Raw genomic sequence first — 16,729 nt, 5'->3', positions numbered from 1 at the left:
TGAGAACATACAAATGTCAATTGACACACAGTGGGTGCTCACTGAATACTAAATATGTATCTGCATATTCATGTCTTTCCTAGATTACCTCCCATATGCCTCCTTTCCTTGATCTCTCACTACTTAAAGCTTAACAAGAGCTGAAGTTGGGGGTGGGGAGAGCTAAGCATTTGGCCCTGACTAGGGACCTAAAACCAGTCTCTTTGCTTTCCCAACCCACTTCATTTTGCTTCTGAAGATTGAATTGTTTACTTTTCCTTTCAGTAAAATCCACTTGAGAATCACAGTATATAAGGATAGAATATGGGTAAATTAAGTCAGACAGTTTCCATTATTTTTATGGCAGAAGCACATCACACTTAGGGCAAGGAGATGAGCCTCGAGGTTTGGGGATACAGCTGATCTATATGGGTGAGTTATATGACATCTGCTGCATTATCAACAGCAGAGGTATTCATACCCTGGTGACTGTGTGGCAGAGCATTGAGTGAGGCCTGCTTTGATTGGGTGTAGGAACCTTAATAGTGCTCTGCAGAATGACAAAGCTTATGTATTCATGAGCTAGGTACAAAAGGATAGATTTAAGTGTCAAAATAGAATCTCACAGCCATTGTTATAGGGTTAGAGAGGACACTGTTGCAAGGTATGCCAAACAGGAGTTCCTGACTTGGGCATTCATATCTGAGCTCTGAGAGGGCACCTGACTGCTTACAGATAACTGTGGACAGTCTGAAAACATCCATTGCTGACTTTCTTGATGGATTTTGGTGAGTCCTCTCTACATGAATGGGGAAGCTTATGAGATGACCAGTGAGTCATTAAGGATGAATTTTTCTAATTACCTTTGGTGGCAGTAAATAAAACTATTCGAAATGAATGGTGCTTTCATCCAATAGAAAACTCTTTAGCTATCTTCATACTTAGCTAAATAGCATTTCTGAAATGAGAACATTATAAGCACAAGAGACACTTATGCTGAATTATCTTCATTTTAAAGATAAGTCTTCAGTGGGGGAGAAATGAGCTCTTGTACTAAGCTAGGAGCAGAAGTGGGAGAAAACAAGGTAATAGGAACACACTTCTTGTTTTGCTACTTTCTAACTTTTCTCTTTGACATTCTTGCAACTATTTGACAACTTTAAAAACAAAATAAAAACATGTTCCTTCACTGACTCTCTAGGCTCCCAGGAGGTCGCCATATTGATGCCAATCTTACTGTGGACACAGAACTAAAATCAATACAGCAAACTACAGCCCAGAACTCCTGGACTCAAGCAATCCTTCTGTCTCAGCTTTCCTAGTAGTTGGGTCTATAGGCATGTGCCACCATGCCCAGCCCAATCTCTTAGCTGTGAGAGACAATCATATCTCTTTCTGTAATGATGAGATTTCTTGCTATGAGATAATAAACCTCCTTCGTTGCAAATATTTTGTTTCAGTATTTTGTTGCTTGCATCTGAAGGTATCCTTATTTTTTCTCTAGCAATAATGATATAAAATGTATCATCATCATTATCATTATACTACTTGAGATAGGGTCTTAATATGTTCCTGATGAGTATTTGACCTAGAACTTACCATGTAGGCCAGATTGGTCTTGAAATCTCAGAAATCAGTCTGCTCTAACCCCTGAGTGCTGCAATTAAGGTAGTGTACCACTATGTCCAGTTGTCCAGTTATTTTGTCTTTTAGAATTTCATAGAACGCGTTCAATCATTTTTACCCCTACTCCTTCTTCTACTTCCTCCCTGATACACTTTCCTCTCCACACTCTCCCAACCACATGCCGTCTTTAATTTTTTAAAAATAATCTACCTAGTCCAATTTGTGTTGCCCATATGCTCATGAGCCAGGGCCCATCCACTGGAACTTGTCTGACCCACTGAGGTTCACATTGATCAGACCGATTCTTCCCTTTCCAGAAGCCATCAGCTGTCAAAAGCTCCTCAGAAAGGAAGGGCAGCTCATGAGCCCTTCTCCCTCCATGACAAAATGTTAACTTGCTTGATCTCATGCAGGCGTTGTTCAGGCACCACAGATGTGAGTTCATGAGTGAAGTGGCCACGTCATGCCCAGAAGATACTGTTCCAGTCTTGTCCTCCCCATTCTTCTTCAAAGGATGCCCTAGTCTTTGAGATAGGGATGTGGTATGTGTGTCTGAACACTCCACTGACACTTATATTCTGAATTTTAATCAGTTGTGAGTTTCTGAGTTAAACACCATCTGCTGCACATAGAAACTTCTCTGATGGGCTCTGAGAACTGCACTAATCTACGGGTATGTGAGTGCCTGTGCATGTGAGTACAGGGATCTGTGGAAGCCAGGACAGGATGTTGGATCTCCTGTAGCTGGACTCATAGATAGTTATGAGCTGTCCAATATGGGTGCTAGGAACTTAGCTGGAGTCCTCTGCAGAAGCAAGGCACATTCTGAACCATTGAGCATTCAATGGTGCATCTCTTAAAGGCTTTAAGATGAAAGATACGTGTTTGTGGGGAAGTGACAGAAGGGGACCCTTGTATCTTATTTTGACAAATGCAAATTAATGTGGCCATTGTGGAGATTTCTCAAATAAATAAATAAATACGATTAGTGATCCAAATTTGGAATCCATGCCTGAAATTCCAGCACTTCAGAGACAGAGGGAGAAGGATGACAAGTGTAAGGCCAGCCTGGGCTCCATAGCAAGTTCAAGACACTCTGTGGTAAATAGTGGGACAGTGTCTCAAAGCAAACCTCCCCAGGACATAACAATCCTCCTATTGGCTGTGTGCCCAAAGGAAATGAAGCCAGTTTATCAATGGACATTCCTTTAGTCATTGTAGCATTGTTCACAATAGCCAAGATGTGACATCACTCAGTGTCCATTGACAGATGAATGGATTGGACAAACAAAACATGGTGTGTGTGTGTGTGTGTGTGTGTGTGTGTGTGTGTGTGTGTGTGTGTGTCTGTGTTTTCAATTTTTAAAAATAGAAGGAAATTCTGCCACTTGCAATAACCTGACATCAATCCGGACAACATTATGATGTGTGATAAGCCAGACACACAGAGACAAATGCTGCTCTCCCTTCTCAGTGGTATTTAAAGCTGCCACAGCCACATGAATAAAGAGATAAATGATGGTTACTAGTGGCAGGATCATGAAAAAAGGAAGATATTAGTAAAATTGAATAAATAAATTAATTAATTAATCAAGCTCTATTAGAAGGGATCAGCTATAGTAATTTACTACAGTTTAGAAACTGGTTAATAATGTATATTTCAAAGTTTCTAAATTAGATTTTAGGTGTTTTTTTTCTAAAAAAAAAAAAAACAACCTCATAAGTATGTGAGGTGGTGGATGTGCTAACTAGCCTTATTTAATCATGGTACAGTGTGTGCACGTATCACAACATTATAGCACACTCTATAAGAAAAATGCAGTTGCCAACCACAAATAAAATAACATTAAAAAATTTAAATGTTTCTATTAAACCTGCCTAGATGCTATAAATCACATTTTGGAACAACTTATAGATAGATGAGCACAAAAATTAGGTGGTTTTAGGATGGTAGTGCCTCCCATCTACACGGTCCCTTGCTGCTAAAGTCAGTGCTAAGGACAGACCTCCGTGGGCTGCTGTGGCCACTAAACACAAACCAGACATACCCTATAAGGAACTCTGGCTTTACTGAATCTGATTGCCTTGTTTAGTAATGAATGAACATGATTTAAATAAATCCAACTTATAAGAATTTAAACTTGTCACATATCAAAGCTGACAAGTGTTAGGGAGAAGGGTTTGAAAACATGAATTTCCTAGCAATTATCAATTTGCTGGAAATATGATATACTTATATATGCCTCAGTGTTCTAGTGACTTCTCCAGTTCTTAAGGTCAGTGCGAGGTGGAATGGACAGATAACAGTCTATGTTGATGTGTCTTGTGGCTCGAGTCCAGAATACAAAGCCAAAGAATAATGCAATTGAACTCTTGTCCTAGCACTGATTTGCTGGAGCTGATTTTGAACCTCAAGCAAATCATTTTGCTTTGCTCATAGGGAAATCATATTAAGACGCTTATTCCACATAAAATGCTTGAGTTTCTGTGAAGAAAGAAAATATGATTGGCTTTGGCAGAATAGTGGATTACATATAGAGGAAATCAGATCTTCAGAGAACATCGGCGCTTAAGTGGAGCTTAGCTTTCTGTACGTCCAAGTTTTTCATATTGTAGTTGTAAAAGCCACAGTGGGCATTTTAGCTATGATGGTCCAGCGTTTCTTCCCTCCTCCCCAGATCAAGATCATAGATGAGCCTGTTTCCAAGGAAGGGTGCCAGGAGTGATGACATTCTTGGCATCGCAGTGCCAGGCCTTCTGAGGTGATTTCTCTGCAAGTTTTCACTTTATGTCACACTAGGTATGAAGTCATCGCTGGTGTGTGCTGAGTGCCAGGGTTACTGAGTGAATTTGATGTTACATAGTTATTATATTTTTATTGTGATCAACTGAAGAACATTTCGGGTTTGTTGCTGTTGGTTCTCATTCCTTGTGCTTTTGGCCCCAGGGCGGACAGAACAAAGAATGTGAAAAAAAAAAAAAAAAGGCCAAGGCACCATGCCATGCATACAGAAACACTAGCTTAACTGGCGCCAAAACAATGCAGTTCTCCTCTTCCTCCTCCTGCTCCTCCTCCTTTTTGTCCTTCCCTTTTCTTCTCTCTCCATCTCTTTCTTCTTCCCCACCTTCTTATTCTATTTTTCTCCTTCTTCTCCTCTTTCTTATTTTTAATCTTATATTTCTTTTTCTTCATTTTCATCCTTCTTCCCTTTCTCCTTCCCCTATTTTTCTTCCCACCCTTCCCCTCTCCTCCTCCCCCTCCTCTTCTCCCTTCTCCCCCTCCTCCCCTTCCCCCTCCTCCTGCTCTTCCTCCTTCCTCTTGCAACATAGAAAAAAAATAGTTTCTGGGTTGAGATCTCCTTTCTACTCTGTCTTGATTCCCACTCAGGAAGATGAAGGACTTATTACTAGTGGATCATTGTGACGACTCGTTGTTTTGAAAGGAAATTTTTTTGTTTACGTTAAATTAATTACTTATGTTTAAAATAGATATAGAGATTTAGAAGTGTACAAATATCACTGCATCTTGAATCTGAATTTACTTCATTTTAGGATTCTAGGATTCTGAGGTTTACCGATAAGTCACAGACATCTTTAGGGACTAAAGATGTTATTTGGTCCAGGAAAAAAAAAAAAAACACATCTTAAGGATATTTTAAAAAATATGCTTTTGTGCATATATATGTATATATGTGTACCATTTTTAAACAAGAAAACAAATCCACTTTTATTTATTTACTTTACATTAGCTTAAATCTGTGAGGGATAGAGCACCACATGGATTCTGTGTCCAATGGCCTTTGTAGGAAGGTTGTTTTGGAATTTGGCATGAATCACAGCGAAGTTTATTTTCCCTTGATTACTCTGATTCTGTTCTGTTTGTCTCTAGGAGTCACTGTGTCATTTTTTGCTTCAAACACATAAGCACATTGTAGTTTCATCTCGGGCATAAACATCTTCAATTTATTAAGAAGATGCAGGAGCTTTCTGTTGTGGTCCTGCTTATAGCCAGCAAAACTGGTTTTGCAGCATAGCCTTCCAGACATTTTGCCTTTTAGAAGTCCTGTTCCCAGCAGGCCTCCAAAGGAACCAAAATGGACAGAAACAGCTACTGAGCATCTTTATCCCAGAAGAGAAGAATGAATAGTGGGTGCTGTAGATCGGCAGAGGTGGACATTCTGGAGTTACATGGGAAAAGAGGGTGCAATTGCACCATATGATTACTGCAGTAAAGAGAGCACAGAGCAGTTCTCGGTGGCCATGTGGATAACCAGACTGTGTTGGGAGGAAACAAAGGGACAAGATGGCCAGAGATTAAATCCTACTTCCTCTATTTTAGGAACACTATGGTCTATTTAGGTTATTTCACCTCAGAGGGTTCCCATTTCTTCAACTTACAGAAAAGAGGATAACAGTTTGAAGACAGATTCCTACTTTAAAATAAGCCATGAAACCGTGCTGAATTTTAAAAATAATAACTTTTCATTTAGGTGTGTGTTCGGATGTGTGTATGTTCCTGGGAAGGTGTGCATGTGTGTATGGACACAGGCCAGAGGTTGATGTCAGGTGTCGTCTTCAATCATGCTTCTCTTTCAAGACAGGGTCTATAAGTGAACTGGAGTTCAAGAGATTCAGCTGGATTCACTAGTTTACAAGCAACAGGGATTTTTCTGACTTTGACTCTCTGGTGCTGAGATTTTAGGCATATGCCACCATGTCTGGCTTTGCACGGGTACAGGATATTTAAGCTCAGCTCCTCGTGTTTTGTGTGGCAAGCATTTTACCAACTGAGTTATTTATCGTTCCAGCCCCCAATCTATAATAAAAAAAAGTAAGTTGAAATCCATAGTCATGCTGGTAGTATAAAGGGCTTTTTGCATGCAAAAGTCCCATACCTCAGAAGGGGGAGATGCTTCTGGGTGCTGGACCATTCAGTCCTAGATCAGCAGTTACTACTGGACTCCACCCCAAAGCAAGCAGTGAGCCCTAACAGAGATAAGTGACTCACTGAGCTGGAGATCTTATTCAGGAGTTTACTGACCTTGAAAAACTCATGTTTTTTGTCTGAACCTTCCTTTTGTGTCTGTGAGGATGACAAATAGAATGTTTGTGTCCCCCAGATTCAGGTGGCAAAGCCCTAATGCCCAGTGGCAGTGGTACATTCAGGAGACCAATGAAGTCAGATAAAGTCATGGTGGTGGAGCACGTATCCTGGAGTTAGACCCTTAATACAAAGAGGGAGAGAGAGTGCATCTCTCTCTCTCCAGCACATGAGAGATCACATGGTGAGAAGGCCCTTGCTTGAAAGTCAGGAAGTAGACCTCACCAGGAATAAACTGAGCAATATCCTCATCGTTGGTTTCTCATCCTCTTAAACTGAGAGGAATAAATGTTGAACCAACAACCTCTTAACTGTGGGTCCCAATCCCATATGGATAACTGACTATAGGGATGGTGACAAAAATTTGCAACAGGACAAGGCTTCTGAACACACAACAGTAAGATGTAACTTAATTGTAAAAGACATTGTAAGACACAAGTAGGATGTTTTGACAACTCAACAATGTTGAGTGGATTCACTGAATCCTTGGTTCAGACAAAAGAACAAGTGTACTTGGTACTGTGACACATGCTGTCATCCATGTAACATGAACATGCACTGCCTGACGTGCTGAGGCAGACTGGAAATGATGGTGGGGAATCAACTACAGCATTTTCCCTACACATACAAAGTGTGCTGCAGCTACAAAAGCACAGTGGTTTATGGAAACAAAGACCTCTAATGTTGTTTCTACCTACATAATTTTGCTCCCTTACATGTAAGTATCACATTAGTTTATCTTTGAATTGCATTATAATAGAATCTTTGGTTTAAAATTGCACTGTCTCAGGGACAGGAGAGATGGCTCAGGGATTAAAAATGTATCCTGCTCTTGCAGAAATAGCAGAGTTCAGTTCTTAGAATCTATGCCAGGCGGCTCACAGCTGCCTGTAACTCCAGTTCAGAGGAATTTGAATCCCCATCCTGGTCTATAAAGGCACTGTAGTCTTGAAAAGAGGCCTATTTTCAGACACGTACATATACACATAAGTAAAAATGAAACCTTTAAAAATTGTTTCTGAGTTGAATTTCATTTTAAAAATGTTAGAGAAAGCTGGAGTCAGGATGGGGCAGCATTTCCAATGATTTCTGAAATAGTTTTAAACACATTTCTGTCATTTTGTACACGAAGCAGCATTCTTAGCATTGACTGTTTAAGAAGTCAAAATAGTCACCAACCTCAAAAACTACTGAAAATGTTTTACATCCTTCAGTAGAAAATATGGAGTCAATAATCAATAATTTATGCAAAATAAACAAGCATACCCATATCATAGTATAAAATTTTGTTTCCATTTTTAGTTAAGTGATAAATTAAATGTATATCAATATTAATTTAAAATAAATCGCTTCATAACTTATTATAAGTAAATGATTGATTTATAACTATTTCATATACCTTTTGCAGTAGTTAATATTGATTCTCAATATGACAGGGTCTAGAACCATCCAATAAGACACACTCTGGCCATGCCTGAGATGATTATCTAGCTTATATTGGCAAGCTTGTGAGAGGTTAAATAGTGTAGGAAGACGCATCCTAAGCATGGCTGGCATCATTTGTGTGGGTCAGGGTTCTGGGCTGAGTAAAAAGGAGGAAGCAACCTCAACGCAAGCATTTGTCTCCTTCTGCTTCTTGCCGCAGATGCACTGTGACCAGAGAGCTCAAAATCCTATTGCCATGGATTCCAAACTATGATGGACTGCTCCCTGCAGCTACAAGCCAAGCAAACTGTTTCTCATTGAAGCTGCTATTGTCAAGGTATTTTGTCCTAGCCATAGGTAAAGCAACTAAGGGACCCACATACCAGTGGCTATTGTTTGTTGTCTCCATTGCACATTCTGCACAGGTAGTACGCTCAGAATCTTCACACTTGGTGGATAGACTGTAGCTAAGAACCTGCACTTTGAAGCCAAACAGAGAGTAGTTCTAACTAAGAGTCTACCATGTCTCCAGCCTTGGGAACACTAAAAAAGATTCTCAGAAAGACCTTTTTATTCAACTCAGTTTATATAAGGCCCCTCACGGATGTGGAAATGAGAAAAATGTTCTCTGCTGCTATCCTTTTCTACCATCTCTTATTGAAACATCTACAAACATAGGCTATACAGGAGGATATTTAAACTCTAAAACGATGCCAATTTTTTTAAAAAAAATCTAAAATAGAAGCAAGCAGAAATATGAGAAGCAGCACAAATATGTTTTAGTGCACAAAAGAGGCTTCTGTGGGCATCATTCTCTCCATGCTTGGTTGATTGATGCACCTGCAACTTGAACGTCCTTCCTTTTCTCTGTTTTCTGGATAAACCTGGTCAAGACAAGATGGTGGTTTTAGCTAAGACAGCTTAGCTTGTTTGTGGCAAAGCTGGGGCTGTTATACAGCTCTTGTTTGGTGAGTCTCTGGGGTCAGAGGGAGCTATTGGAACAGCTCCAGGCCCTGACCCCTAAGCAGGACTGGGTAAAGGACAACTTCAAGTGACTAACCCAGTGGCTGTGTTGTAAGTCTCCCTCTTCCTTTTCGGTTTTGTCTCTTTACGGGGAACTGTTAATGGAAACAATGGAAGCCTCATGACAAAGCTTCAAAAGTTTCTGATTATGGGCCAACTAATAAGAGTGGGTGTATGGAAAAAAACTTTATTCTGAATGCTATTGGGTACAGAATTTAAGCATAAGGAAGGAAAGCCCTCTAAACCCTATAGCCTCATTTGGCTAGAAAAGGTTGGTTTTGGCTCACCTCGGAATCCAAGGACTACCACAGAGCCTGTGTGGAGGAAGCACCCATGTGGGCTCTTGAAGCATCATACTGACAGGCCCTTGGGTGACTGATGTCCATTGTCATAACCAGTTAAGCTCCACGTTTGCTGCAGTGAATAGGCAGCAGAAGTTCCCTCAACTTCATGAGAAAATACATGTCCTGAAAACTTGATACTTTCCCTTCTAAATCCATAGCTCTCATCCGGGGAAATGAGAGGACAGAGCCCTGAAGTCTCACTGTTGCCCATGGAGACGCCCTCTGCTTGAACATCAGAGGCAGCTTCCTTTACTGTAGCTGTGATCTGCACCAAAGCTTCTGGGGTGGCTCACCTGCATGGGGAAAGCACTTTTATATGTTTATTTCTATATTTATGTATGTGTGTGTATGTGGGAATTTATATGCACCATATGCCAAAGAAAGCATGAGATCCCATAGAGCTAAGTTTTCTAGTAGTTCAAGCCCCTGCGCAGGTGCTGAGAGCTGAACCCTGTCTGCAACACGAGTAATGACTAAACAACTGAGCCATCTCTTTAGTCTTGGAAAGGTACATTAAAAGAAAGAAAGATAGAAGAAGAAGAAGAAGAAGAAGAAGAAGAAGAAGAAGAAGAAGCAACCGCCTCTCTGTTGAGTCTCTGGTTGCCTTCAACCTTAAAGATAATGACTTCCAAAACAGCGAAGTGTCATCAGTACCTGCTGAGAAAGGAGCCACACTGGGTTTCAGTCTGCATGACCACTGATTGCTTAACACACTCATCCTTGGCTACTGTGTTCCCTTTAAACACTCACGATTCTAGGTAAATATCAGCGAACAATTCTCTTGCTATTCTCCTTTCTCAGAGGAGCTAACTTACAGCAGAGAGGTGACATAACTTGCTCATGATCACAGAGAGCAAGTGGCCAGTACCAGAGTTCACAGCTACACTGCTATCCATTTAAATGGCCGGATGAATGACACTTAGCAACTTCTCTTTCCTTTTAAGAGAAATGAGGGAGAAACGGCTACTATCTCAGATTGTAAGGAAAGGTAATTTGCAAAATGCATGAAAACCCCTTATTTCCCCAAGCATTTCCTGTTTCTCTTCTCTCCTGCCTTTCACATAACCTGGCTAGGAGAAGCATCACCTCTTAAGCACTGCTGTAGAACTATAAAGCTGAAAAGAAGATGGTTCTTGCCAGAGCCTATGGCAGTAAGGCTGATTTGTTCAGCCTTATTATTTTGTTTCAATAAAAGACCTATCTCCAGTTTCCACAGCAGTCCCACAGAGCCAAGGCAAACTCACAGCACAAGAGGCACGGAGAGTGCGAACTCATTGTTGAAACGTGACAGCTACTTCAAGAACCAGGAAATTCCTTCTGTAAATGACCAGCTCCTCAGCCAACACAGTCATGGGTGAGACGAGCCACTGGTACAGCTGTGGCCTGTGAGGCGCAGAGTGGGCCCTTCAGGTCCCTGTAAGGAATTGATACCCAAGTCTATACTTGCCAGCTGGCACCCATGGTCCACCGACAAGATACGCATGGCTCGGCCTTCCAAGTCGGAGCGATTGCTGGCAGAACACTGTGAGCATGTCAAGGGGAGGGTAATTTTTTTTTAAGGCCCATCACTGTTTTTTCTTTCTTTAAATGGTAGCCACTGAAAGGTTGTGCAAACACTTCAGCTGTGGAATATTTAATCTGACATTTGGCACGGCTCCTTTGTTGATCCAAGACAGGAAGAATGTGTGTGCGCGCTTTGTTCTCTCATTGCTTACTCAAAAAAAAAAAAAAAAAGATAAACGAGATGTAACAGTTTTGTGTTCCTTCACCTCATTTTGAACTGGGTCTGTAGCTGGATGCACCCCTGACTTCCCATAAATGGAGCGGTAATTATAGATGGCAAGATGGGAGATCAATAGTCATTTAACCAGGTGGCTGGACTTAATGCCTTTTAAGAGGGGGTTGATAAAACCATGACTGTCTTTTTTTTTTTTTTTTTTTTTTTTTTTTTTTTTTTTTTGCAGGAAGTGGGCAGCTCTTCTATTAGAATCTACTGAATCATGGCTTTGGAGTCTCTCATGGAACCATTACCCCAAAGGTTCCCCGTTCCTCCCTTGTTTTTGGTGAGAAGAAACAAAACACAAAGCCAGCAGCGAGACCCTGGTGGGAATCTCCTACTCCCTGGCACTGGTCCCACGGCCTGCTGCCTCTGCTCTTTAATTGCATGGGGAGTTACTCATTCTATTCCATCTTGTATGTCTCCTTGTCTCTCTAGAAAGCTCATCTTTTCTGGGATACTTTTTATTAAGATGAAACAGTTTTATCTACACAGGTGAGGAGAACATTGCTCAGCTGGAAAATTCAGGGTTCCCAAAAAGATAAGGTAGCAGGCGGTTCTTTCTCACTGTGTGGTGAGAAAGATGAAGTTCTGGACCAACACTGCAGATGCTTTTCCACAGAGAATGGGAGCAGATGATTGATGTCACAAAACACAGGTCCTAAAGTCCCATTCTTCCTGCACGCAAGACATAAAGAGCATCAGCATCACAGACCAGGGACAACACCCTAAGTATACACCCACCACCTCGAATTATCAGGTGCAAAAGCCCTGGCCTAAAGCTAAAGCTAATATGAACCAAGTCAGAACCAATGATACCAAGGCTCACTGCTGTCACTTGGCTATAAATGGTGTAATTCTGTTTCAACAAATTCCTAAAACAACATTCCATTTTAATGTAGCATGCATGGAGATGACAGGCAGTGAGAAGAGTATTGGGCAGAAATATTCAACAACAGAGGGAAACAAAGAAACAACCAAAAGCCTGACACTGCAAAGAAGACTGGAGACTGATGAATCTGGATATTTCCTTAGTTCTCATTCAAGTTTCCAGGCCTCATTCCAAGCAAAAATTTATCTTTGTTTCTCATGGAAAAAAATTTTTTTGAAATCAAATCTGTTTTAAAAATAATGTCCAAGTTTGTGTTTTTATAGTTTTAGAGTTTGAATAATTTAGTTTAGTGAGAAAGAAACTTCTAGACTTCAAAAAACTTTAGTCAATGGGCAAAAAATGGCCTCCGTAGGAGGAAATGGCGGTAAAAATGGGTCTTCAGGGCAAATACAATTTCAGTTTAAAATAGATACCTATGAATACTATAATCTTCTTCCATCTTAGAGTTTTCAACACTGGTTTGTTTTATATGTAGTGGGAAAGTGACAATTTTAAAAATGCGTTCTTCCAAACACTCTCCTGCTGGATCTGAGCAATCAGTGTGTTAAACTTTACTATGCATTTCAAAACGACTAGAAGAGAATTTGAAGTTCTTAATAAGAAGAAGTAATATGCTTGAGGAACTAGAAAGGCTGAATAGCCTGACTTCATCATTAATGCATGTATACATTTATAATACTGTATTTCATAAGTTTATACAAACAATATGCATCAATTACAGATAAAAATCTATGCATTCTTTGTCAGAGAACATAATGGTATATTTTTTTCTGGAAGGGTGTTCCTAAGTCTTGGCATGAGGTACTTCTGAGTGTCCTCCCTATGACAAGGCACACCAAGTCAGAGAACTGCCATGCAGAGTTTCCAGAAGTCACTCTTCTCAAAATAGCCCAAGTGCACTCTTCATGCGCCTGTGTCAAGCTTCAGTTCTTCTCAAAACAGCTTAAATGCATTCTTCACCTACCTTTGCCAAGTGTCTATCGCTCTTGAAAAAAGATCCTAATGTCGTGCCACAATAATGAACCAGTTGTAATTAAAACTAGAGTGTGAGAAATTCCCTAAGTGAAGAATGGTCCATAGAATGCACTTCTTGGGGTTTCTCAGAGTGTTCTTAGTGGTCTGGTGCCCTCAAAGACTTGATGTAAAGACATTCATCACTAAACAGTTAGGAAGCCCCATAGGGCTTGACAAATCCTCTTGGATTTTTAAAAACTATAACTTACTGTAGATGTTGAGCAACCACTGAGGGCAAAGGCTGCAGAATAATGATATCTCCCAGGCTGACTCTACTTGAATGGAAGGAGTTTCTGGAATGTTCTGTTGAGAGGTGGTACAAGGAGTGGGTGCAGATTGATTAACAATTGCTGCCCTGTGCACAATGGAGTAACATTGATACAACTCATTTCACATTTCCAACTGTATTCTGTTGGACTGGATATCTTTCTACTGGTCACGTATTGATCAACATGTGTTTCCTTTGGGGTTCAGATGATAACTTTCTAGGCCCATCTTAGGCACAACTGGCACTATTTCAGTTATCATTTGCATGTGACTACATTTGTCCATGCCTAGAAGCGCCAAGATCGTTTGCTGAGGCCGTAGGAAGACCATGCTCTCTGTTGGGGACTGCAAAATACCAGTTAAGTCATTGTGACACCACCTCCCCTCTCTTAGGAAACAATTGTTCCATATTTAAATGTTAAAACAATAGGGAAAAAGGTAAAAAAGGAAAACTTCTTTTAATGACCTGCCTTTACTTCATCTTTCCTAGCACTATAACAACTCCTTAATGAAAGGTTAAATGGAGACAATATTATGAACACAGTGTAAAAGTATCTCCCAGCCTCATCTTTACCATTCTGTTTCAATAGATTTCTTACATGTGTGTATTCAATATAGAGTGAAAAACTTAGAGAAATGAACTCAATTCCTAGGGAAAATACTAAAATTACTTCCTGCCATATTGCTGCAACAGAAATTTTATTGGCAAAGTAAGTTGCAATATTATTCTCAGCAGAAGATCTCTGCATATGTGAAAAAGTATAATTGCTTAATTCAATACAAAGAGGAAGAAAAAAGTGAGCAAGTTGATGAGTGTGTTGCCATAGCTGTAGTTAAGCTCTATATTTATTAACATTGAACGTATGAAAAGCCACACTTTTATTTTGCTGTTCTCCCATGCGTCTCTCATTTAGAGTCCCAATAGGATGTCCTCCCCTCTGTCCCAGTTTCCTGGTAAGTGAAGACTTTCATGGGACATGCCCCTTGGGCTAGTATGCAGATATAAGTGAGTATATACCATTTGAGTCTTTCTGCTTCTGGGTTAACTCACTCATTATGATCATTTCTAGCTCAATCCATTTATCCACAAATTTCGGGAATTTCTTGTTTTTAATATCTGAGTAGTATTCCATAGTGTATATGTACCACAGTTTCTTTATCCACTCTTCTACTGAGGGACACTTAGGCTGTTTCCATGTTCTGGCTATTATGAATAAGGCTGCTATTTGGGCCTGGGGGTCCCGCTCAAACTAAGGCACCAGCCAAGGACAATACAGGAGGTAAACTTTAAACCCCTTCCCAGATCTAGCCAATGGTCAGAATATTCTCCATAGTTGAGTGGAGAGTGTGATATGACTTTCTCACGTACTATGGTGCCTCACATTTGACCATGTCCCCTGGAGGGGGAGACCTGGTGGCACTCCCAGGAAGGACAGCAGGTAGCCAAGAAGAGACTTGATACCCTATGAGAATATATAGGGGGAGGTAATCCCCCTCAGGAACAATCATAGGGGAGGGGAATAATGGGAAAATGGGGGGGGGAGGAATGGGAGGATACAAGGGATGGGATAAACATTGAGATGTAATAAGAATAAATTAATAAAAAAAAAGAAAAAAAGAAAAAAGAAAAGCCACACTTATTAAACATATAAAGAAAGTGATGGATTGTCAAAGGATCTTACACCCAATAAAGTTCAGGTCCATAGAGGCTTCCATTAAAATAAAAAAAATGAGTCATAACCTTTAATATAAAAACTACAAGAACATGAGAGCTTGCTTGGAGGTTCTAGGTGGGGAGCACAGCTACTGGTCTTTCTCTTATCGAGAAAAGTCATCCTATTTGGCCAAGTGTGCAACTTGAGGAGGGCAGCACATGGAGCAGAGAGTGAAGAAAGGGAGAACTTTCAAGGCACTCAGATCTGCAGAGTCACCCGTAGTGATCAATGGGATAATGTCTTTTGCAGCCAGATTGCCCTCACACTCTGGAACAAGAAAGTTTAAACAGGGCAGGAAATAGAAGGGCAGGGAGGGAGGGAGCATGGGGAAGGATAACTGAAAACTTTTGAAAATATCATATTTCAATATTCAACTGAATCTTACTTCAATAGAATCTTTCTAACATGGGCGCATGCGCGCGCGCGTGCGCACACAAACAGAGAGTTTAAATGGAGGTACCCTATAGTGGTGGAACAGTGCTTCCCTGAGACACCAGTCTATCAAATAAAAGACCCAGTGCCAGATACGAGTTATGTCTTTTTAATTGTTAGTAGAGTCCAATGGATACTCTTCACCCCGCCCCCCAATACTACAGGCTTTTGCTATTGCTCTTACTTACCCTTCTCAACTTTCATAGTGCTATAAGGTCATATATACACTACCAGAAGAGAAAGGTTATCAAGAGTTTTACCCCACTGTGAACTGTGTAAGCTATAATAATGACTGAACTGACAAGATATGGCCCCTAGTGTAATGGTGGAGCAAATACTATGGAAGTAACCAACGACTTTTGGATTGAATATAAGATCTGTTCCATAAGGTGGAGCTCATTCCTGGTACCATTAAGAAGCATGAAACAAACATGCACGGCTGGGTCTTAGGCTCTAGGGGAAAATTTAATACTATCCTTATGATAAATGAACATAGTTACATTCTGACCTCTAAGCTCTTATCTTTATAACCACAGATGACTACATCTCCAAACTTCCATCAGAGAAGCTTCTTCTTACACTCGATGGTGATTAGCACAGAGACCCACAGCTGGTCAAGTGCAGAGAATACGTGACTATGGAGTCCTTAGCTGTCAATGGAACAGTTAGACCCACACATCCTCCTTGATTCACGAAACATCAGAGAAAGTGGGTGGAAAGATTGTAATAAATAGAAGTCATCGATATTTGTGCCCAAATAGGTTTTGCCAGACATGACTGAGCCACTACCACATGAACTCAACAGCAGGTTGAGACCAACCCAGTCAAAATCTCAAGGTAGATGGGAGATGAAGTCCACACCTAGATCAGGAGATGTTAGCAATTGATAGCTACTCAGGGAAGGTGGTTAGTTCCCTTTAAGAATGAGACCACTTTCAATCTACCCATGCTCCAGTAGATGGCTGTACTGACAGCACTAGTTAGATTCAGTGGGTCTTAAGGAAAAAAGCACATGAAAGTGGGAAAAGGAGAGTTGTGGATGGAAAAGGGAAGAACTGGCAGGCAGAGTAAATGAATGGGCTTGATTACAACTCATTACGTGCATATAGGAAATTCCCAAACAATAAAATATAG

This window comes from Acomys russatus, chromosome 30 (genome assembly GCF_903995435.1).
Source record: "Acomys russatus chromosome 30, mAcoRus1.1, whole genome shotgun sequence".
NCBI classification, from domain to species: Eukaryota; Metazoa; Chordata; class Mammalia; order Rodentia; family Muridae; genus Acomys; species Acomys russatus.
The sequence above is the reverse complement of the archived record's forward strand: the minus strand, read 5'-3'. Positions refer to the sequence as shown.